Source organism: Vipera ursinii, assembly GCF_947247035.1.
Source record: "Vipera ursinii genome assembly, chromosome: 1".
Classification (NCBI taxonomy): domain Eukaryota; kingdom Metazoa; phylum Chordata; class Lepidosauria; order Squamata; family Viperidae; genus Vipera; species Vipera ursinii.
In genome coordinates, this window is record NC_139512.1 from 281,479,266 (window position 1) to 281,502,736 (window position 23,471).

The window sequence follows — 23,471 nt, forward strand, 5'->3', positions numbered from 1 at the left end:
AAGCAGCATTTGCTCATTGTGGTTTGTTACAAATTCACAGAATGAGACCTTGACTGATCCAGATGGTATCTCCTCCCATTTGCTATCTGCAAATGCCTGAGGCAGCGTCTCTGAAACCACCCAGGGAGCAGCAGTGCTTATGTAACTAAATATATCGGAAATGGAATATGTGGGAACTGTATGGCTGGATCTTTTGAAGATAATATAAAAGGAAATGATGTTCTCCTCTAAGACTGATTTAAAAGCACTTAAGGGGTGATGTTGGATTGAAAATTCAGTTCATATTTATGTTGGAACCAGTAACAACATCCTACAAGTTATCAAAACAGGTTAAATTTTATCGGCTTATTAGCAATAAATAGGCTCTCCAAGACCATAACTTAACTTCCTGATCCCCTTTCCAATTTCTCTGAGACAGAGTGAAGAATCTCATTCATGCTGGGAACCAACCTTATTCTCTTATTCCCTTTATGGCTCCTATTAACAGGAGACTCAGGGCTCTCATTCTCCTTGTCTTCAGTATCCCATGTCTTTTGTTCCATTTGAGCATCACCAGAAGAGAATAGAAAGCAGACAAACTGCATTATCCCCATAATTAGCCACCTCAACAATGTAGCAGCATCACACTTGGCGGTGATGCAGTATAACAATCTGCATAAATTAGTTTTCATGTCCCAGGAAAGCTATTTCAATAGCTTCTGAAAGGAAAATAAGTGCTGGGGAGGGCCAGGCTAATGGAAACTGGTTATTGTGATCAGACTAAAGGGAAGAATGGAAGCCCTCATTACAATGGCTATCTAAGAGTTGTGTGCTTCATTAGTCAGGCTGTTTTTGTTTAGCAAGTGTGGGTTTGTTCTTGTGAGATTTGGCCAGCTGAACTGGGAAGAATTAAAGTCTTATTCCAAAAGAACAAAAAGAGAACTTTGGGGAGTGGGGGAGGCATAGAAGGATTCCACTTTCATAGTTGTCTGCAAATTGCAAAGCAACTTTAAAATAATTTATCAGAGAATGAGCAGACTGATGAGCAGAGAATATCCAGAGAAAGTGGTAGGCACCATTTGAGTATATAAATTAGTAATGAGCAAGAGAAGCCACAATGTCTAAGTAGTCCCCCAAGTCTCAGTTTTAACCTCCAGTGAATTTTGGTAGGAGATTAGTTAAAATCAGAGATATCATTTCCTGTTATGTGAGTTGACTAGTGTACAAAACTGTTGTTTATCATATAAAGCAGACACAACACATTTCAAAAGCAAAGCAAAACAAAACAACTTCTCCATAAGCCCAGAAATAATATGAAATATTACCTCCACATCAATGTGTGTGATGTACTATTGCCCTGGCCCCTTTGCTACTTCTCCAAAATGGTACCACACTCAATTGAAAGGAAGAGTGCTTGAATTTAAGATGATTATTCTCTGTTATGGAAAGATCAGAAGAAAAAACTCCTCTGCCTCCATTACCACCTCCTTAGCAAATCTAAGATGACACTTCTCCTCATATTTGGGAAAAATAATCTTCAGTGCAGCTACATGCAGTCTTCAGCTGTCAAATGGTTGCCTATCTGTTTGCTTTATGATACATAGGGATGCCTTTATAATATATTCAGATATTAATGGAGAGGAGAAATTGAATCAGAGTCTCTATACCCACACAAAAAATAAAATAGGCATCAGAATGATGTGGAGTATTTGGTGCTCTCTCTAAGTTTGGCTGTTTGCTTGCAGATGTTTCATTGCCTGACTAGGTATCATTTTCAATGCTAGCAAGTATGGGTTTTGCTCTTTGTTTATATACAACAGGCTGCCCTGTTAGTGCTGGTGGGAGTGTGGTTTTCTCTTTGGTAATTCCTTGATTAGATTGTTCCTTATTGCTTGTTTCTCTGGATGGGTAGTTCCTTGATTAGGGTACTGTTTATGGCTTGATTATTTGTTTGGTATTAACCCCTGCTTATCTGGATGTCAACTGTTGGCAAGGAAGTGTTCTGATCTTTATAGTTTCTTTTTTAGCTTTTTGTTGTCTCTTCTGAATGGTGTGTAAATGTTGTTTATCTCTGTGTGTCAGTTGGTGACTGATTTGCCTAATTGCCAAGTTTCCAGGAATTACCTAATGTCTTTTGACTTAGCTTGGTCTAGAATGCTCAGTTTCCCAGTTGAAACTATGGTTATGTTTGTCCATGAGTTGTAAAATTAAGAAGTTTTCATTATGTCTTCTGACTGCTAATGATGTTCATGGATTGGGCCTTGAGCCATTTGGAACTGGGCTATGGAAGTAGCGGGTGAATGTGCATACATCCCCACTTGCACAAGCAGCAGGCAAGCATGAGCGCATCCCCACTTATGTGAGCAGCGGGCAAGCACAGGAGTGCTCATCCCCATTTGCATGCGTGCGCTTGTCTGCTGCTCATGTGGAACTATCCCCTCTCCCTCCAGCTGCCAGTCCACAAAGCTGGAAAAGTTGGGGACCTCTTCTTTGGTGGGTTGAGTGGTCAGGCAGTTTTTGATAAAGTTGTATGGGTATCCATTTTGTTGGAAAATGTTGTATAGGTGGCTGTTTCCTTTTTCTGGTGGTCTGAGTAGCTGCAGTGCATTTATGCTCATCTGAATAATGTTCTTACACAGATCGCCTTGTGGAAGGTTGGGTTCTTATTTTGGTATAGTGCACTAATTTGCAGCCATTTCCTCTTCTGATAAGGATATGTAGAAAGGATAGCGTGTTGTTGTTTTCTTCTTTCCTTGTGGATTCTATTTCTTTGAAGATGTTGTTCATATTTTCATATGTATTCTTTCATTGTTCCCTTTTTATTATAACAAAAGTGTTGCCTATATGCTGGATCCTTATTCTTGGCTGTTTATGTGAGAGAGTGCTATAGTTTCTAAACTAGAGTGAATTTCACAAAGAAAAAGCACACAGCGGTTTTCTTCAAGGTTTTATGTAGGGAAATTATCAAATCTGAAATTGTCACTATTTCTTTTTTCTTCCCTCTTTTCCCCTCTTTTATCTATTCATTTTCTTTATGGGACATCAGGCTTGAAATTCATGACCCAGTTTGTTGAGCATAGTCCAGACAACAGATTCTCAAGTGCTCAGTGCTTTAGATGGTGTGTGTGTGTGTGTGTATATACACACACACACACACACACATATATGTACACAAATATGAGGTGCCACTGCTGTGGCTACTGCCTGTAGATGGCCTTGGGCTAGGCTGAAACAGGAAATAAGATTTGTCCCGTGTCTGGGACCAAGCAAGTGTATTCTGAATGCTTAACAAACATTTAACATTTAACTCTAGGGGCTGGTGCTCATCTCCGTTTCAAAGCCGAAGAGCCAGCGCTTGTCCAAGGTTGTCTCCGTGGTCATGTGGCCGGCATGACTAAACACCAAAAGCGCATGGGTGAATCCTGAAATAATGTTTATACATATCTATCTCATATTTGATTGAATGTGGACTATCCCTAGGCAAATATGTCCATGATTGCATTTTAAGAATACCCTTTTAAATATACAATTAGTGTTATGAATACTTTACTTACAAGCAAATTTGGGCAAGTAAAATGCAATTTTTTTTATGGTTCATTCTTCTATCTTTTGTTTGTTTGTTCCTGGCAGGCTTCCATGCCATTAAGATAAAACATAAAATCTCTTTCCCTTATAGCTTTGTGACTTCATGGACATGTTGGGGTTTTTTTGGCAATTATATAGAAGTGGTTTATCATTGCATTCTACTAGGATGGTTTTTCAAGTTTCTAGCAGTTTCTCACCCTGGTTTATTTATTTGTTTGTTTGGGTGCCATCCATCTTATCTAAAGGCAAGTCTGACCATGCTAAGCTTTTTCAAGAGCGGTCAAGGTCAGCTAAGTAATGCTGTCTGCTGTGGGTGCTACCTTTAATAGATATAAAGGTAAAGGTTTCCCTTACCCAGTCATGTCCTACTCTAGGGACAGTATTCATCTCTGTTTCCTAGCTGAGGTAGCCAGCTTCTGAGGTTATGTGACTGGCATGATTATATACTGAGGTGCACAGAATGCTGTTACCTTCCCATCAAAGTGGTACCTATTTATCTATTCTCATTTGCATGCTTTCAAACTGCTAGGTTAGCAGGAGCTGGGGCAAGAACGGGAGCTTACCCCACCAAGCAGTCTGTAGGTCTCAAATTGCCAACCTTTCGGTCAACAAGCCCAATATCTTACCGCTAGGCCACCCTGCCCCTTTAACAAGTGTGTAAAACAAGCACATGAATCAAATGGAATATTCTCCTCTTGACTAGCATTATACCTGGAAAAAGAGGATGCAGTTAAATTGCTATTTGTCCTACAAACTTTAAAAACAAAGAATTGTGCCTGAAAGGAGAAGGTGAGAATCTGCTTGGAGTGACTGAATTAATGAATCCAGGGTTGTGGCTAGGTTTTGCTACAGAGTTGTGAACATGGCAGTGCAGGGGACTAAGTTCTGTCTCTATGTTATTAAGTTGGAATCTGTAGATGATCTGAATGTGTCCTGCAGGGTGGAGATAACATCAAAAAGAAGATTGTGTTCTGTGAAGTAGGAATATAGTTCCTGTCCCCCAGTTTGGGTGTCTCTTTGAATATCCGCATTTCTTATCCATAATTTCAAATATCTTTAATATATAATTCCAGAGAACTGGCATACTATTTAAAAAGGTGTGAGTCTCACACAGGATGAGTTATAAATAATTTGTTCTTTCATTAAATTTTGTAGTGCCTGAAAGGAAGGCAGGTAACAGATCAGGTAAGTTTACAAAAAACCCATGCTTAAAAATAATGATGTCCAAAGTGTCCTTGGAAAGAAATTTGGCAGGAAACAAAAGAAAAACCAGTTATGCTAAAAAAAAAGAAGCTTTATAGAACAGAAAGCTTTTGATTATAGGTTTCTTTCTTCTGGATAAGAAAAAATGATTATAATTTTCATTCTGTGCCTACATAAATCAAGAACAGTTTTCCCCCCCTAAAATAAACTCTGTTACTGATAGAGAAGGCTGGATAGCTCAGAAAGCAGGAAGTTGCTTGTATCAAAATGCAGGCAAGGAACAGAAATTCCTGACTAGTCAAAAGTAGTCAGTAACCCCAGATTATTCAGATTATGTTGACAAAAAAATTATCTGAGTATCTGGAGACTATAGAGGCCTGGATGAGGAGGGACAGACAAGATCAAATGACTATGGGTTTTTGGAGTACTCCTAAAGTTGTATATGTTTCATCTTAGTCCTGAATGGGGTTACATTTCCCTTTAGCTGTGAAATGAATCACTGAAGTAACTCTGTTCTTAAGTAAATCTGGCTTCCCCATGGGCTTTGCTTGTCAGAAGGCTGCAAAAGTGCATCACATAACCCTGGGACACGGCAATAATCATAAATATGAATCAGTTGCCAAGTCCCTGAATTTTGATTACCTGGCCATGAGGATGCTGCAATGGTTGTAAATGTAAAAAATGGTCATAAGTCACTTTTTTCAGGGCTGTTGTAACTTTGAACGACGACTAAACAGATTGTTTTAAGTCGGGAACTATCTGTATAACACCTGTGCTCTGTGAGCTGAACTGGTTGCCAGTAGGATTCTGGGTGCAATTCGGGATGCTGGTTACCACTTAGAAAGCTCTTCACAACATAGGACCTGATAATCTTAAGGGCTATCTCTCTTTCATAGTTTCTATCTGGTCTTGATAGAAATTCTGTTTACATAAAACACCACACAGAGCAAACAAAGAGTACAGTCACCATGTGCATTACTGCTCAACTATGTAACTGTAACAGGAAACAGGAAACTCTAATTAGAACAAAAGAGCAGAGGTCCCCACCTTATAGGTCATGGCCCACTACCACGAACCTTGCAGCGTGAGCGGAACTGGGTGGTAGTGCACCACACACACACCACACGCATTCCTTGAACCTTGTGTGGGCAGAGGAAGCACCGCAAGCGGTAGATGGGCCACAGCATGAACCTCATGTGGGGGCAGCGGCGTGAGCCTCGTGCCGAGGCAGCATCACTGCAGGCTGCGGCATGAGCCTCATGCAGGTAGTAGCATTGCCGTGAGCCTGGCAGCGACGGTGCCACAAGCTTCACATTGGTGCTGCTGTCGCTGAGAGCCTCATGTGCATGCTTGCAGCCCTGTTTGTGTGGTGCACATGCTCACAGCCTGTTTGTATGCATAAGAGCACATGTGGCCACATTCACATTTGGCCACATGTGCACATAAGGCGCCTGCCCCGCTCTCTTCCACTGGGCCGCCAACCCAAAATGGTTAAAGACCTTTGGCATAGAGTATATACCATAGATCTAAACTTGAAAATATTGCCATCAACTGCCTGAATACTACTGTAGTTGTTGAATAGAAATACATTTCAACAATGAATTCCAACATGTCTATACTGTATTATTGGAAACATAATTGGCCTGCTCCAAATCCATTCCATTATACAATACTGTATCACCTGATGGGACTTAAGAAATATGTCTTCTCTCTTGCAGTGCCTGCTTATGGAACATTTTCCCCTTGAGATTAGTCTATTTCCTACCCTGTCTATGTTTAAAAGAGTCCCCAAAATGTAGCTGTTTCTTCAGGCCTTGGGTTAGAGTAAGGGGCAGGTCCTATGTATTGTATTTTCTTAGAATGAATGTTTTTTTTGTTCTGGATGCTTGGAGGTCTTCTGTATATGTTATTACTGATTTTATTATACACTGCCAATAGTTATATAGTTGGACAGCTACATAAATTTAATAAAATTAAGAAATAATCTATTGATTCAGCTAAGATCAGTGTCTCCTAATGGCTGAATTATGGAGTGATGCAATTAAACATTGATTAAACATGCATAGAACTTCAGGCTAGCACATGAATACAGGAAAAAAAATCAAATGTGTACATCCACTACAAGTCATGATATAATCTGTTTCCCTATATATAGACATGCATTATACATGCATATTCACACATATTTCCAGAGGCCAATGAAATTAGTGGAACTTATTTCCTGGAAAACATAAGAATTTACTCTGGGAACAGATGAATATTTTTAATCCTGAGTAGGAGGTGATGCAAATATGAAAAGAATGGTTTATTAACCCAAATATTCCTGTGGTAAAAGTACCCTGAGGATTGTTATGAGGATCAACATGTTCTGGTTATGTAATGTCTAATTTGACCCCTGCTGAATTAAAATGCTTAATCCTGGCCTTCTTTTCATGGCTGACAACCTCTCTAAATATTTTTTTAATTAGCTATTGGGAAAGATGAGAAAATGAAAGCTGAAAACTCAGCATCGCAGAAGCTGTGTGTGGTGATGCAGCTGATCCCTTTGACCTGGATCAGCTACAAAATGTTACAGCAACACTGTCCATAAACTTTGGTTGAAATCCCTTTGAGAGCAGAAATACAACAATTTCCAATGTATTTGAGAAGCAGCTTGCAACTCACCAACAACCGCCTTACATTCCAGATGCTTATGTAAACCAAGAGATGAGGCAGGCACAGCCACACTTCTCTGTGCATCAATGATTCACCTGTGGAGATGGTTACCAGCATCAAATTCCTGAGTGTGCAGGTAACGAGTAGGCTGGCTTGGTTGCTCAACAGTGAGAAACTGGTGAAGTGGGCACAGCAGCGCCTGTACTTTCTGCGTCACATGAGAAAAGCTCATCTTCCTTCCCCTGTCCTGACCACTTTCTACAGGGGGACGATTGAGACCATCCTGTCATACAGCATCACAGTCTGGTTTGGAAGCATCACTGCTTCAGACAGAAAAGCGGTGCAGAGAGTGGTGAGGATGGCCGAAAAGATCATTGGCAGTTCCCTCCCTCCCATCCAGGACATAGCACAGAAGAATTGCTTGAGTAGGGTCTGTAAGATTATCTGGGACACTACACATCCTCTTCACAACCTGTTTTCCTTGTTCCCTTCTGGGAGGAGGCTTCGTGGTATCCGTAGCAGAACATCCAGATTCAACCATAGTTTCATTCCATACAGCATTAACCTTGTGAACTCTCAAGCTTTCTCCTTCCCTTATATATTCAAGATGGACAGTATTTAATATTTATTTGTTATGTATATGAAGGGGTGTGGATCTATACATATGTTGTATATAGTATGGTTAGGTGTGTGTCATGTATGTGTTTCACTTTGAGAGCAGGCAACTAAATTTCATTTTTGATGTGTGCCATTGTGCCCACAGTAAAAAAAATGACAATAAAGGTTATCTTATCTTATCTTATGAATAGTCAGATGGGGGCCCTTTTCAGAAAACACTTGATGTTTCTACCTTGCTACAATGGGTTAGGCAGATGTAGCTGTGTAGGACATGTTCCACTATACAGAATAATATTCTTATATAAATGCTGTAACAGTGTGCGTATTTCAAGTAATTTCAGGTTCTACATTAAGCTTCAGTTAACCTTTCTATATTTTAACCGAATACACGTTTGGTGTGTTGTACCAAGTGGATTGTTAGACAGAGGAAAAAAAATGAGTTATGCAGAAACATATTCTGAAAATACGTTTTCAAAATATAGGCACTGAAAGTTGAATTAATGTCATAGAATTTTCTTTTCCCAACTGGGGCAAAATTTAACAAGTGGGACCTGCCATTTTTAATATTCCCTGTGATCAAACAGGGGATCCAGAAGATCATTCATATTAAAATATACAAAACGTTGACATTCGAACCGAAGCTAGTTCATGAAAACGCAGCGAATGCTGTTAAGTATATATCTTTCCCCAATGTACAGCCTCAGAATTCTACGAATTGTGCCTTCAACAGATCTGTGGGGTAGATCTATGGTAGTTGGGAAGCTGAATTAGATAATGATTATAATATGACAGTGAAAGAGGTAAAGAGAAATATTGCTCAGTCAAGTATCCTCCCCAAGGCTTTGCATTGATTTGTGCTTAGATTGTAAACTGGCCTGAGTCTTCGGAGAAGGGCGGGATATAAATGGGATTAAAATAAATAAATAAATAAAAAATAAAAAAGAGGGTATAGTTGTTTTACGGAAATCTGCCTAGACAGGATGCGTCCCTCTCACCCTGCATTAACAAGGTGATGAAGAGCAGGGAAGAAAAGGTTCAGCTTTCTTTGAGTCAGCGTATCAAGCTGTGCTAGTAAAAATCTGTTATCCTTACTCCTTCTTCTTTCATCTTCCTTTCTTTTAAAAATACAGCATCTCAGGCTTCTTGCTTGTAAAAAAAAGAGTTTTGCAGATTGTTCTAATTCCTTAAGAATATTAGTCAAGCCTTCAGTTTTCTCCTACCTTGTGCCCTGCAAAAGGTCCAGGGCTATAGCCTCCAAAATCTCCAGTTACAGTCAATGAAAGAAAACAGTAACAAACTCTTCCACCAGCACAGGAACATATATTGACATTGGGCCATTAAGGAGCAGCTGATTTAGAATAAAATCACAATGCCATCAATCTTTAATGCCCCAACAAGATCAATAAAGCCGGCAGAACTTGCAAACAGGAAGCATTTAATAAAATGATGAGGATCTTTACTGGAGTTTTGTACAAATCCCATCAGTCACAATAATGCGGCAGCTGTGTTTTACTGTAAAATAAACCAACACTCCCCCCCCCCCAAAAAAAACCATAGAAGAAATCAGATGTGAAAAACTATGTATGTGAAGCCAGCTCAGAAAATACTATATCTGCTTATATTGTAACTCTGTCTAGGAATCTTACTGAAAAATTAAAATCCAGAAATGAGAAACAAAACCTTCAAAGAGCCAATCAAGACTGCCTGATTCTTTTTTTCTAATCTTCTAATCTTTATTATGCAATCAATAAATTTATTAAGAATAATACAATTACACACAAAAACATAAACATATCAACCCAACTTTAATATATATACAGCGAGTCAGTCACTTCACTTACCTCACCCTCGTAAAATTCTCACTCTCACTTTGGGTTACCATGATTTTAAAGCAAAGTTACATGCATCCTGTAAAGAAAGTAATTTGTGACTTACTGAGTTAATTACTCAACACAACTAAAATTTCACATCACAGTTTCTTTCTGTCTACAGTTCAATTGTATCCTAATGTTTGGATCACTGAAAAATCTGGGATATTTTACAATCCCATCGCTCAAACCTCTTATATTTCATAGGCCCAAAATTAACCTAGTAGAATTTACTAACTGAGATGGCAAGACACATTGCTACTATACCATCCTCCTTTTAGCTGATCTGCTGAATGCTTCATTCCAGACATGTCAAACACAAGGCCCGGGGGCCAGATCCGGCCCGAGAAGTGGTTTCATGTGGCCCGTGAAGCCATCCTGGAAACAGTGAGGGAACGGCCCCCACTGCCTTGGCCCTGGCCCAGAGACCCTCCTTCTGCCAGAGACCCTCAGATCTGTCCCACTCCTGCCCCCATAGGCACCCTTGATGCGAACGATGCAGAGCTGGCCATGCCCACCCAGTAGGCCATACGCACTCTAACCACGCCCACCCAGTAGGCCACGCCCACCCTGGCCATACCCACCCGGCCCCTTGAGGGCAACCGCAATGCTGATGCGGCCCTCAATGAAATTGAGTTTGACACCCCTGCTTCATTCTGAAGGGTAGTAATATAAAGGCATTATTTCTGAATCAAAACTCCTGAAGGACATTTAATAAAGGATGAGTTAGCATTAAGACATAAAATTTTCGTACGCTATTTGGAACCTGCTTCCCCTTTTTGCTGTGGCATAACTGTCTTTTCAAACAATACCTCCTTTTGAAAACTTTCAGAACCACATTGGGCAATTTTTCTATTTTAAAGGCTTCCAAACGGAAGGCAGGGTGACCTACATACTTCTCCACAGTGGAGGTGTGCAAAAAATGAAAAGAGTATTTTGTTCCCAGCTTGAAACCTTATTTGAATGATTCTGTAGTAGAAGATTCCATGATGGCTGTGTTTTGATTGAACAGAATTTAAAACAGCTTAAGTATCTACTTATAGGAAATAAAGGGAACTTAAAACAAGCAATTTCTAACAAGGCAAGTTGGGGGGGAAAATATTCAAACAGTTGATTTAAAAAAAATGTTTCTGAAACTATTTCAAAAATTCCCAGAGGAAATTACTGGGATGAGCAGCAGTAATTAAAAAAACAGCAGCAACAACAGTTAGATAGAATCTTTTGTCAGAAATAGACCAAAGAATTGGAGAGACAGTTAGCCTGGTGATCTGTATGTCACCTTAAGCTTTTGCATTGAGGACTTCTCAGAAGAAAGCAATAGGATTACTTGATCTAATACTCAGAGTAGCTCACCATAGGGTTGGTTCTCTCTTCATGAGATGTTAGGGTGGGCAGCTGCTCAGAATCTTGGGTTGGAAAGGTGGGGGCAAAGATGGGATATCAATCCTCTGCTTTTCTGATCTACCGGCTATACATATCCAGCCTGGCTTTTGTGCAGCTTGCACTACTGGAGTATACCGTAAGTGTTCCTGAGCTTAAAACAGAACTAAATAAAGGCATTTTGGTTTTATTCTATAAAGTAATTCATAGCACTTTTGACTTCCGGCAACATCGGCTGATATTTCTAAAGTGTCCTTCTCTTTTAATTCCAAATGCATCGTACTTTGTACATAGAAAAATATATCTTCTTAAAATAGAAAACTGAAAATGTGTTAAATGAATCACAGCATAAACAGGAGTTACAGGTTGCTGGGAGAAGGAGTGAACGTACGTTTCCCACACATATCAAAGAATTATATCAGCAGTCATTCACTAGTCAATGTTTGTAGAATTAAACAAACATTTCTCTCCCAGCTGGTTCTGCAGCATTAATAAGCAGGTTGAGCAAGTTTCGCCACCTACGGGGACTCCATCTCAATACTTGCCTGGAACAATCTGCCCTTCGAACAGTTGCCACAAGTCTATCTTTTCATGGATTTGTGGCGATAGTGGGGGTGGCTGCAAATAATTTCCATATGGAAGCAGCTATCACAGAGTTCCATGATCTGCAGCGGCAGATCACCTCATTCAGGCTGTCTATAGGCAACTGGATTGGCTGTCTAGAACATTATGGGCATTATTTAGGGTAATTATATATAGGCAGGCTGTTTGATCTTTACTTAGGGAATAACAGTGCCAGGAATTTACTGGTGACTGGAATTGCTGCTGGTGTGATAAAGAACAAGAATACAAGTAGGGTTGAAGTAAGTAAATAAGTAGCCTTGACTTACAACAGTTTGTCTAATGACTGTTCAAAATTACAGTGGCATTGAAAAAAGTGACTTATGACCGTTTCCCATACTTACGACCATTGCAGCATCCCCATGGTCATGTGACCAAAATTCAGATGCCTGGGAACTGACTCATATTCATGATGGTTGCAGTGTCCCAGGGTCATGTAATCACCTTTGTGACTTTTGACAAGCAAAGTCTATAGAGAAGCCAGATTCACTGAACAACCATTAAGTTGTTGATCCTCACTTAACAACTGCAGCGATACCCTTACCAATGATGACAAGAAAGGTTTTAAAATGAGGCAAAGATTACTTAACAACTTTCTCGCTTGGCAGCAGAAATGTTGGGCTAAATTGTGGTCATAAATTGAGAATTACCTTATACTTTTTGATATTTCTAGTTGAAGCTATTTTTGAGTAACAATGCAAGCAGATTTGCTTTTTGTCTGTGACTGTCAATCTATGGGCTACATGGACCAGAACCTAACCAATGGTACAAGCCACTTTCCTCTGTGTCCATAAGATGAATCCAGGAACTTGGTTCCGTCCTAAATTTTCCATGGCAGGTCTTTTGCAAGGGGTAGGATCAGGGCTTTTTTTCTCATAGAACGCTCAGAACGGAGTTCCAGCACCTTTTTTTGGATGGAACCTTGTAGGGTAGGCAAGGTGGGTTGCATGAGATGTGTGAGTTCTGGCACCTTTTTCTTTTACAAAAAAAAGCACTGGGTAGGATCAATATATCAAGGCAATTAGAAAACAGTTTTTGATTCAGAAAAGTCAGCATCCCCTCCCGAAACCTGCTTTCTTGCAATAACATGTATGGATGGCACCAGGTAGAGAAACTGGAATGGCCCGTTTCTTAAACTGCAAAAACAAAAATGAACATACATAAAAGCCCTGTGTTCTCATCAATGAAATATGGAATTATAAATTACTACAGTCACCTCTCTGCCAGACCACAGACCTCAAGGCATTGACATGGTTCATACATGATGTAAATCCATAAGGTAGTTAGCTTGGTTTTGCTTAGGGGGTTATAGAACCAGGGTCATCCTTCATAGCCAAGTGTCTTTACTTTCCCATCTTAACTGTCTATTCTTTATTGTTAATTGTGCTGTTTGGCAAAAAAAAGGATTGATTGATTGGTTGGTTATGTGCCATTAAGTTGTTTTCAACTCCTAGCAATCACACAGATTTTCTTCATGACATCTATCCCCTTATCATCATTGTAACTGAGTCCATTTACTTTGCTGTTGGTCATCCTTTTTTCTCCATCTTTCCATCTTTCCCAGCATTACAGCCTTCTCTGGAGAGGTAGATCTTCACATAACATGTCCAAAGTAGGATAATTTGACTATGGTGATTTTTTTCCTTAACTGAAAACTCTGGATTGTTGTTTATTTGGATGAGCCATGAGTTTGTTTCCTTCACTGTCCATGATATTCTCTAACACAAAGGCTCGAAAATGTGAAAGGAGGGATATCCCATGCATAAACCAATCACACAAACTAACCGTCATCAGCACTGATGATGTTGTCAAGTTTTGGTAAAGAAACATCTGCAAGAAAGCAATGGAGGTCAGAGAGGACCAAGGACCCCTCATTTCATCCCTGAGCTACAAATATTCTCCTTTATTGGGACAAACCAACCAATCCATTGTGGTTTATTCCAGGGCTTTTCAACCAGTGGTACGGGTACCACCTGTGGTACATTGGCACCTGACAGGTGGTACGTGACCATCCTAGAAAAGTGGTAGCGGGGGAGGGGAATGGCAGCACCACACAGCTGCAGGGCTCTCAGGGCTCAGCAGAAGCGCCAGGATCAGCGCTTCTTCAGGGCTGTCAGGTCTCAGTGGAAGCATCAGGATCAGTGCCAGGCTCCAGCTGGAACTCGGCACTGATCTTGGCACTTCTGCTGAGCCCAGAAGAAGCGCTGATCAGCTGGAATGTTGCAGCATCTCCAGGGCCTTGTGATTTACATTCAGATGCTTGGCAACTGATTCATATTTATGATGGTCACAGTGTCCCAGGGTCATGTGAAGTGACCAAAATCTGTTGCAACCACCCAGCAGATGGGGGAAATAAAAACCAAACACCCTCCACCCCACCCCCCGCTGCCAATCCTCAACAGAAATGCTCACAACAATGAAAACCTTGGACAGGAAGAAGAGTGCCACCAGGCTGGAAGGCAGGTGTCTTGCTAGGCTGTGGCTTGGGAGGCACTTTTTTCAGTGCCATTGTAACTTTGAACAGTCTCTAAGTGAACTGTTGTAAGTCGAGGACTACCTGTACTTCATCACTTTTTTCCTTTTTTTTTTGGTCAAGTTTTTGACACCTTGCTAGGCGAAAGTTGCCATATCCATAAGTGGTACAACGGGTGAAAAGGTTGAAAAGCCCTGGTTTATTCAACAACCATGGTGAAAGCAGAAGCAGTCCTTAGCTTATGGAAGAAAAAGACAAACATTGTTCCCACTATCTTTGTGCTGTCCCTGAGAGCTGCCTCGAAATTGATTTTCACCTTACAGTGGCAAAATGTAGAAATTATTATGTTTGGACTTCTGTGCTGGCTGAGGAATTCTGGGAGCTGATGTCCATATATTTTCAAGAGATGATTTACAGCAACTTTTATCTCTGGGAATTCTTTGTTGGTTCAGCTGTATATAATGCAACAAACAAAAGAGAAACACAATCATGAAGTTGGAGGAACCATAATTGCTGATTAGTTCTATTCTCTGTCAAACATGTCCCAATGGCCTCAGGATCTCAGAATCAATACTCTGCATTTATTTTGCCACTATGAATCTTTCTCCTCACAGGAGAGATATTCATATGATGTGCAGATTCAGTTATGCAAAAAAAAAAAAAACCTGATATGGTGCAGTCATGGCGTTTCACCTATTCAGTTGCAGACTTGAAACCATTCCAAGTGAGAATTGGGCTATGCTCAAACAGGGATAATTGTGTTAGCAAATTCTGTAAATATTAAAATGCATAACAAAGCTTTCAACAACCAGCAATTAACCCAGCATTGCATTTTTCAACCCACAGCTTGGACAGCCAGGCACAAAAATGCAATAAACCCAGTCAGCTGCCTCAACATATGTGTGCACTGAGCTGTGAGATTCTGAAAATCTCAGATACTCCAGCACAAAGGCAGGCAAGTAAGCTCAGCACCTCACTTTGTTTTCTGTAGCCATCTTTTGTGAAGTGGCATGGGTAAAATTCTAATGAGTTTCTACCCTCCTGAAAGGACCTTTTTTCCGTTTTTGTTTTTGGTGAGATAAAATTCTGTTTTTATATTGAAATTACAATAGAAATTACAATAAATCACTCTTTCCAAAATAAGAGCAGCAAGCTTGAAATAACTCCCTGGAATGCTTACTCATTACAAACACAGACAAACGCATAAATGTTTTCTTTGTAATTTCTCCCCATCCACTCCCACACAATGCTTAGCCTTAAAAAGAAGGCTAGGAATGACTAATACAATGTGATACAGATAACACACTTGTATCAGTGAAATTCAAATGGGGATACGTGTGTATCTTGTATTATACATTTGTTATAAATGTTGAGCCTTGCCTTGAATCTGCTTGTGGGTTGGAATAGATTTCTCAATATCTAAAAAAGTTAGATCAATTAAGATTCCAAATAAATCTTAAATGAGTCACCTTTTTAAAAAGTGCATTGTAGGAAATACAGTATTTTTTTCCAAGCATAGTTAGCATATATTAGGTAAAGGTAAAGGTTCCCCCGCACATGCGTGCTAGTCGTTTCCGACTCTAGAGGCCAGTGCTCATCTCTGTTTCAAAGCCGAAGAGCCAGCGCTTGTCCGAGGACGTCTCTGTGGTCATATGACCAGCATGACTAGATGCCAAAGGCGCCCGGAACGCTGTTACCTTCCCACCGTAGTGGTCCCTATTTTTCTACTTGCATTTTTACGTGCTTTCGAACTGCTAGGTTGGCAGAAGCTGGGATGAGTAACAGGCGCTCACTCTGTTACGCGGCACTCGGGATTCGACCCGCCAAACTGCCGACCTTCTGATTGACAAGCTCAGCGTCCTAACCCATTGAGCCACCGCATCCCTATTTAGCATATATTAGATACACACATATTCTCATCATGAAATTCTCCTTTGGGATAATCAAAAAAATAAGTCCTCCTTCTACTTTAATTCAGTGTACATGGGGCTGCCCTTGAAGAGTATCTGGAAGTTTCAGCTGGTACAGAATGCAACAACATGGGCAGTTATATGTACTCCTAGAACGATGCATGTTACATCTCCACTGAGGGAGCTGCATAGGATGCCAGTTTGCTTCCAGATCCAATTCAAGATGCTGGCTTTAATCTTTAAAGCCTCTTATGGTATAGGACCAGGCTATCCGAAGGACTGCCTTTCCCACTTATATTAGTTCTTGCAGAGAAGGTGTGCTGCAGCTATCATCAGCTAGGAAACTATATTTGATGGACCCTTGGAGATGTGCCTCTCTGTTGTGGTGCCTCCTTATGGAACTTCCTTCCCTCCAGCATTAAAGTGGTCCCATCCCTTCTGACATTCTAGAAGGCCCTCAAGACTGGTTATGTGACCAGGCCTGGAGTTCCCAAAGGACCAGAGACTTGTCTAGGAGTTCCATGGTAGTGGGAGACCATTTTATTAATTCTCTCTCTATTTAAGGTTGTATTTTAGGTTATTTATTACCAGGGTTCTTATAACTATATATACTGTTTTTGCACTTTTTGTTTTATTTATTGTTGTATGCTGCCCAGAGTCACCTTTGATTAGATGGATAGCTATATAAGTTTGATCAATAAATAATTAAATGAAGCTGATTATTCAGCACATGCTATGCCTGTATTCTGTGAGCTGTATTGGCTTCCAGTGTGCTTCTGGATGCAATTCAACAAGGTGGTTGCTACTTTTAAGTCTTTCATGTCTTGTGACCATTCTCCTCAGGTGTTTCTAATCATCCAATCCAGTCAGGCAGGATGGCTATGCTTCGGGTCCTAATGGCCAAAGAATACCAGTTTTAGGGCCTAAAAGATGAGACTTTTCTGCTGTGGCACTGTCAGTCTTGCCAGGTAGACCAGATAGAAAATACAACAAGAATCTTACTAAAAGTCTGAAAGAAAAATTCTTGCACCATCACCTTTACAGTCTATGAACTTAGGGGTGGGGTCTCTTCTGAACCTCTTACACCACTCACTGTGCAGCTGTGGTTTATACAAGGGGTCCCCAACCCCTGTCCATGGACCAGTACAGGGCCAGGGCCTGCCAGCAACCGGGCCGCACAAACAAGCAAAGCCCCATCTGCAGGATGCAGGCAGCACACAAAACCACATACCCTCCAGTCCATGGAAAAACCTCTTTCCATGGAACCAATCCCCGGTACCCAAAAGGTTGGGGACCTCTGGTTTATAATGTCTCTTATTTGACCATTCCCAGCATTACTTCAAGAGGCCTCCCAAGATCTTTCTTATATACCATTATAAGCACTTGGTTTATGAAACATTCTCCCTTCAGAAATTAGCCCAACCTTGCTGGTTTTTCCTATGTCCTTAAAGACCTTGCTCTATGCCCAGGCCTGGGGCCCTAAGTGTCTGCAGGGACCCATTTCTTGGTTATTTTAATGATTATGGGATACATTTTCCCTGCTGCAATGTATTTTCCTTTTTGTATCTATTGCAACAGTTTTATTTTATTTTAATTTAGTTCACTACCAAGAGTCACTTGTTCAGTTAGGTCGCCATATAAATTGAATAAATTGATAAATCATGCAGAGTGCAGGAAAGGAGTAAGAATAATGGGCTAAACAAATCAAAGGCAGGACATAAGGAGAAGAACTGTAAGTAAAAGCTAATTATATTGACATCAACCTTGATATCTGTTCGTGACTTTCTGCTCTTGCAAACCATTACTGCTTCCACCAAGTCTATCACTTCATATATTGCCTTCTGTAAACTTCTCAACACTCTCTTTTTCAAGCTTTCATCAACTTCCTCCAGCCACAGTTTTCTCAGTTTCCCCTTCCTCTTGACCCATTCACACTTTCTTCCCACTTCACTTTATTTTGTTCCTACTAGTCACTCTCTTCTGTGTTCAGTCTTCCTTTATGTCATCATCAGATCTTCACCTTATCTTTTTCTTTTATTTTAATACTTACATTATGCACCTCTTTCCCACTATGTTCAGCTCACATTTACAATATGTTTCCCAACACACTTTTTACAACCAACTATAATTTGTCCTTACAACAAGTAACTCATCCCCAAATACTCCATGGGCATCTGCCATGACAATGATTATTTTGCTAGTTTTGTCTACTGTTCCTTTCCCTTATGGAAAACGTTTGACTACTATGGCACAAGGAATATTGTGACTTGGAATGTAAACAAAGTAAAGAACATGAATGAAGAAATACAATTAATAGAAGTGAAATCAGTATGTTGTGTGCCTGTGTGAATGGGAAAGGGTGGAAAGACCAGAATAAAGATCCTCTGATTTGGGAAAGTTGATGCATATATGCAGGGAAGTAAAAGAACAGGTTTAATTATAATGGAAGTCTAAAATATATATTAGAAACAAGAATTAGTGTCATCCAGGTAGCTATGCTTCTGAACATAGTTGAAAGTATAATCTGCATGTTAGTGATACAGGTGGTCCTCATTTAGCAACATTAAGCAAAGCAGTCACTAAGTGAAAGTATAACTGTGCTTATGCTCTTACTTCAGCTTTCCTTTACAGACCTGCAAAGGTCATAAGTGCAAAGATTGGCTGTAAAATTGCCTTTTCATCACCCTCATAACTAGTCGCTAAATGAGGCAGTTGTTAAATGAATTCTACTTGTAATTAAGCTCCCAGTGAATGGTAGAATTGGACATGACTTTGATAAGCCATCATCCAATGCTCTGAATAAGTGCAATCAAGAGAAAAATATGCTCTTCTGGGTGACAGTAGTAGGTGGGTAGGAGTGAGAAGAGGGGGTACAGGAAAAACGGTAATTGAGTCATTTGAAAATCCAAGAATAAATGAGAATGATGATTATTCAATGATTATCTGCTCAGAAAAAAAATGATTCCGCATCTATGGTTTCATCAAAAGTGTATTTACATATACAGATGGCAAAGAAACAAATATAAATATAAAAGAATGTTTGGTTTCAATGTTTATGATGACAGATTAAGAGAATTAAGGATACGAGGGGATGAGAGATTCTGAGTATGCAACACAATATTTTTGGTAATATTAAAAGCAGATCTTGGGGAAAAATTATTTGGAAAAAAAAAGAAAAGAAGTGAAAGCAGAATGACAATAGGAAGAAAAAGTACTGGTCACACTGGACGTGAAAAGTATTAGGAGATAGATTGATTTCCCAACAGAATGAAATGGAAAGTAGATGTTAGGAAAGAGAGTATGGAATCTGCTCTATGCTTAAGGCATCAGACTACAAACTGGGAGATGGTGAGTTCTAATTCCACCTTAGTCATAAAGCCAGCCACTCTCCGTCTCAGCCTTAGGAATAAAGTAATGTCAACCCACTTTTGAGAAAAAAAATCTGTTCAGAACAAAGTGAAAAGTATGGGATTATATTAAATGGAAATACAAAGAAGTTTGCTGGTTGTAATTCTTACCTGAAAGGCTGTAGATAAGAAAAAAAAACGCACATAAGAGAATCCTGCAAAAATCTGGAGGAGAGGAAAAGATTGCATGATGCGTGCAGAGGGGAAAAAAAAAGAAATGGTTAGGATTAAAAGGCAGAAAAAATAGAAGTAACTTTGGTAGGAATAAAACATGTTTTTGAAGTAGACGGAAAGGTCTAAAGAAGAACTGAAGAAGATTCTTGGATGGGAAGCAAAATGTTTTCAAAGAAAAAAACACCTATCAGCCTTGGTGGAGCAGTGGGCTAATGCCTCCTTAAGTAACACCAGCTGCCTGCAATTAGTGCAGGTTCGCATCCCACCAGGCTCAAGGTTGACTCAGCCTTCCATCCTTCCGAGGTAGGTAAAATGAGGACCCAGATTGTTGGGGGCAATAAGCTGACTTTGTAATAATGCCACTTGGAGGGGGGGCGAAAGCCCTAATAAGCAGGCATATACATAGAATGAAGGCTATTGCTAAGCACATTGGTTTGTGCTTTAGATTGTAAGCCGCCCTGAGTCTTCGGAGAAGGGCGGGATATAAATGGGATTAAAAAAGAAAAGAAAAAGGGACTTCCGGTGGCGGCGCGGCGCCGAAGACAGCCTCCCCTGGCTACCCTCAGCTGTTTGTTTTTTCGCCCGAAACAGCGCCGATCAGCTGTTCGGGCGAAATTGAAGCCCCCTCCTCGGGAGAAGAGGAGGGGGTGAGGCCCCAGGTAGGGGTAGAGTTCTCCGAGGCCGCCTGAGCTTGGAGCTTGGGCGGCTGGAGGATTGAACTCCCCCGAAGCCTGGGTTGCTCCCAGCTGGCCGTCATCTCTGCTCCGAACTTCTTGGAGCGGAGCCAGGCGTCTGCGAACCATCCCTGCCTGAAGAAAGGACTATGATTTAAAGGAGCAGGCAGAGCGGTACAAGAGGGAAAGGTGAAGAGGATTATTTTACTATACTCTCGAGTTTGTTGGACTTTCTAAACTTTAAGTGAAAGTGCGTCATAATTGAGGACTAAAAGATGGCGGCTAAACCTCCCCCTAAAACTCTTCGGAGTGGTGGATCCTCGCCGGTGCAACAATCATCACTACAGGCGTTGCACACTCCTGAAGTGCTGACATCGAAGGATTTGCGAGATGCTCTGGATAAACATGCCCAGGTACTTTTGGAATCAATTAATCAATCAATTGCTGATAAATTTGCACAGATGGAGGAGAAATTGGAGAAACTGGAGGAAAGAATGGAAGAAAGGATGGAACAGAAGTTCAGCGTGATGAAGGTAGACATTTTGTCTTCAGTGCATAAAGTGGCGGAATGTGTGGAAGATTTAGATGAAAAAATGGATGATTTGGTTCAAAGGAATGCTATATTAGAAGTAAAAGCACGGGAGAATGAAAATGCAAGAGACAGAATGGATAGGGAGTTAAGCCTTGCCCAATTTTACCAGATGCAGTTTGCTGTCAGAATCAGAGGTTTAAAAGAGAATATTAAAGAAGATTTAAAGCAGCTGATCTCTGAGGCTCTCGAAGGGGTATTGAACCAGCCAGCATCTGAAATAAGAGCAGCTATGGATAAAGTGTTTCGGGTGAATTCATGGATTGCTAGACAGAGAAAGTTGCCTAGAGATGTGGTGGTTTACTTTGCAAAAAGAGAAATTAGAGATCAAGTGATACAAGCTGCCTACGATGCTAAAGTCGTGATTGCTGAACAAGAAGTCTTGGTTTTAAAAGAAATTCCTCCAAGGATTTTAAGGGGAAGGAAGGACTATACATTTCTTGTGCATGAGCTTAAGCAAAGAGATATAAGATTCAGATGGGAGATTCCAGAAGGGCTGATGGTGATGCATGAAGGTAAAAGGTACAGGCTGATCACTGTGAAACAAGCGCGTGATTTCTACAATAATGTCTTAAAAGCAACCCCATTAACACTTCTGGAAGCTGGAAAGGGATCTGGAGAAGAAGAACAACAACAGGAGGAAACAGAGGAAAATGGTGCTGGAGGAGATCAAGCTACAATTTCTTTGGATGATCCTAGAGAGCAAAGAGTGACGCGTGCTGCTTTAAGACGAGCAAAGAAAATAAAAGAGCAAGATCAGCAAAAGTCTTCAGATTCTTCACAACGCATTCATAGCCAAGCTGTGGGAGGAGCACGGCCTAAAGAAATTAGTCCTATCAAAGCTGTGGTCCAAGAGCTTTTTGAGGATATACATGGCAACTAAATTTTTAACTTGGAATGTTAATGGACTAAATTCACCGCAGAAGAGGAAGAAAGTTTTTCAATATTTAAAACAATTTAAGATAGATGTTATATGTCTGCAAGAAACGCATATTAGAGTTTTGGATCAAAAGTATTTAATGAACTCGAGACTGGGTACGCAATTTGTTGCTTCTGCAGAGAATAAGAAAAATGGAGTGGTTGTTTATGTTAAAAGTGCCCTAACAGCGGATTTAATTGAAGCAGATAAGCATGGAAGATATGTTATGATTGAGTTGTTGTTAGAAGGTAAAAAGACGCTTTTAGTTGGACTATATGCACCAAATCAACAACAAGCTGACTTTTTTAGCTTACTTCACACAAAGCTTACCCAGTTGGATTATAAATCTTTTATTTTTATGGGGGACTGGAATGGAGTTATGGATGTACAGTTGGATAAGGCTGGAGCTTTTAAGCGCATTCCAAGTCATGCTAGACTGCCTAAATCTTTTTTTGAAATGAAGGATGACCTGGAATTGCGAGATATTTGGCGTGAGAGACACTTGCAGGAGAAGGACTATACTTTTTATTCTGATAGACATCAATCTTTTTCGAGGATTGATTTTATTTTGTCGACTAATGATTTATTTTTGAGAACTAAAAAGGTGAAGATTTGTGCAAGAACTATCTCTGACCACAGTCCAGTTTGGTTGGAGATTGATAAGGAAAAAAGAGATAGGCGCTCATGGCGTGTGAATGAGAATTTGTTTAGAAACCAGAGAAATGTGGAAGAATGCAAACAGCGGATGAAGGATTTTTTTGAGATTAATATGAACAAGGGTACCTCTATGGATATGGTTTGGGATGCTAGCAAGGCCTATATGAGAGGGGTGTTGATACATATGAATAATAGACATAGACGTGTAGTGGAGAATAGAAGGAAAGAACTGGAGAATGAAATAAAGGAAAAAGAAAAGGCTTTGATTTTGAACCCAGAGGATGTGAAGATCAAGGAGGCTATTAGATTGTTAAGAGGACAATTTGATAAATTAATGGCTGATCAAGTGGCGACCAATCTGCGGTTTGCTAGGCATAATACTTTTTGCAATGCCAATAAACCAGGCAGATGGTTAGCTTATAGACTGAGGAAAAAAACAAAGGGCATCTAATATAGATAAGATTGAGTATAAAGGAAGGGTCGTGTTTCAACAGAATCTTATTAAGGATGCTTTTGTGGATTTTTATTCGAAATTATATACTAAAGAGGACATTAATGCAAAAGATATTGATACGTACTTGGAGAATGCTAGCATCCCGGTTCTTACGCAAGTACAAAAAGAGGGGATTAATCAGCTGATTACAGAAGAAGAAATTTTTACAGCTATTAAGGAACTGAAGGTGGATAAAGCACCAGGCACAGATGGCTTGACTGCGGCCTATTATAAAAACTTACAATTAGAGATGATAAAACCGTTAA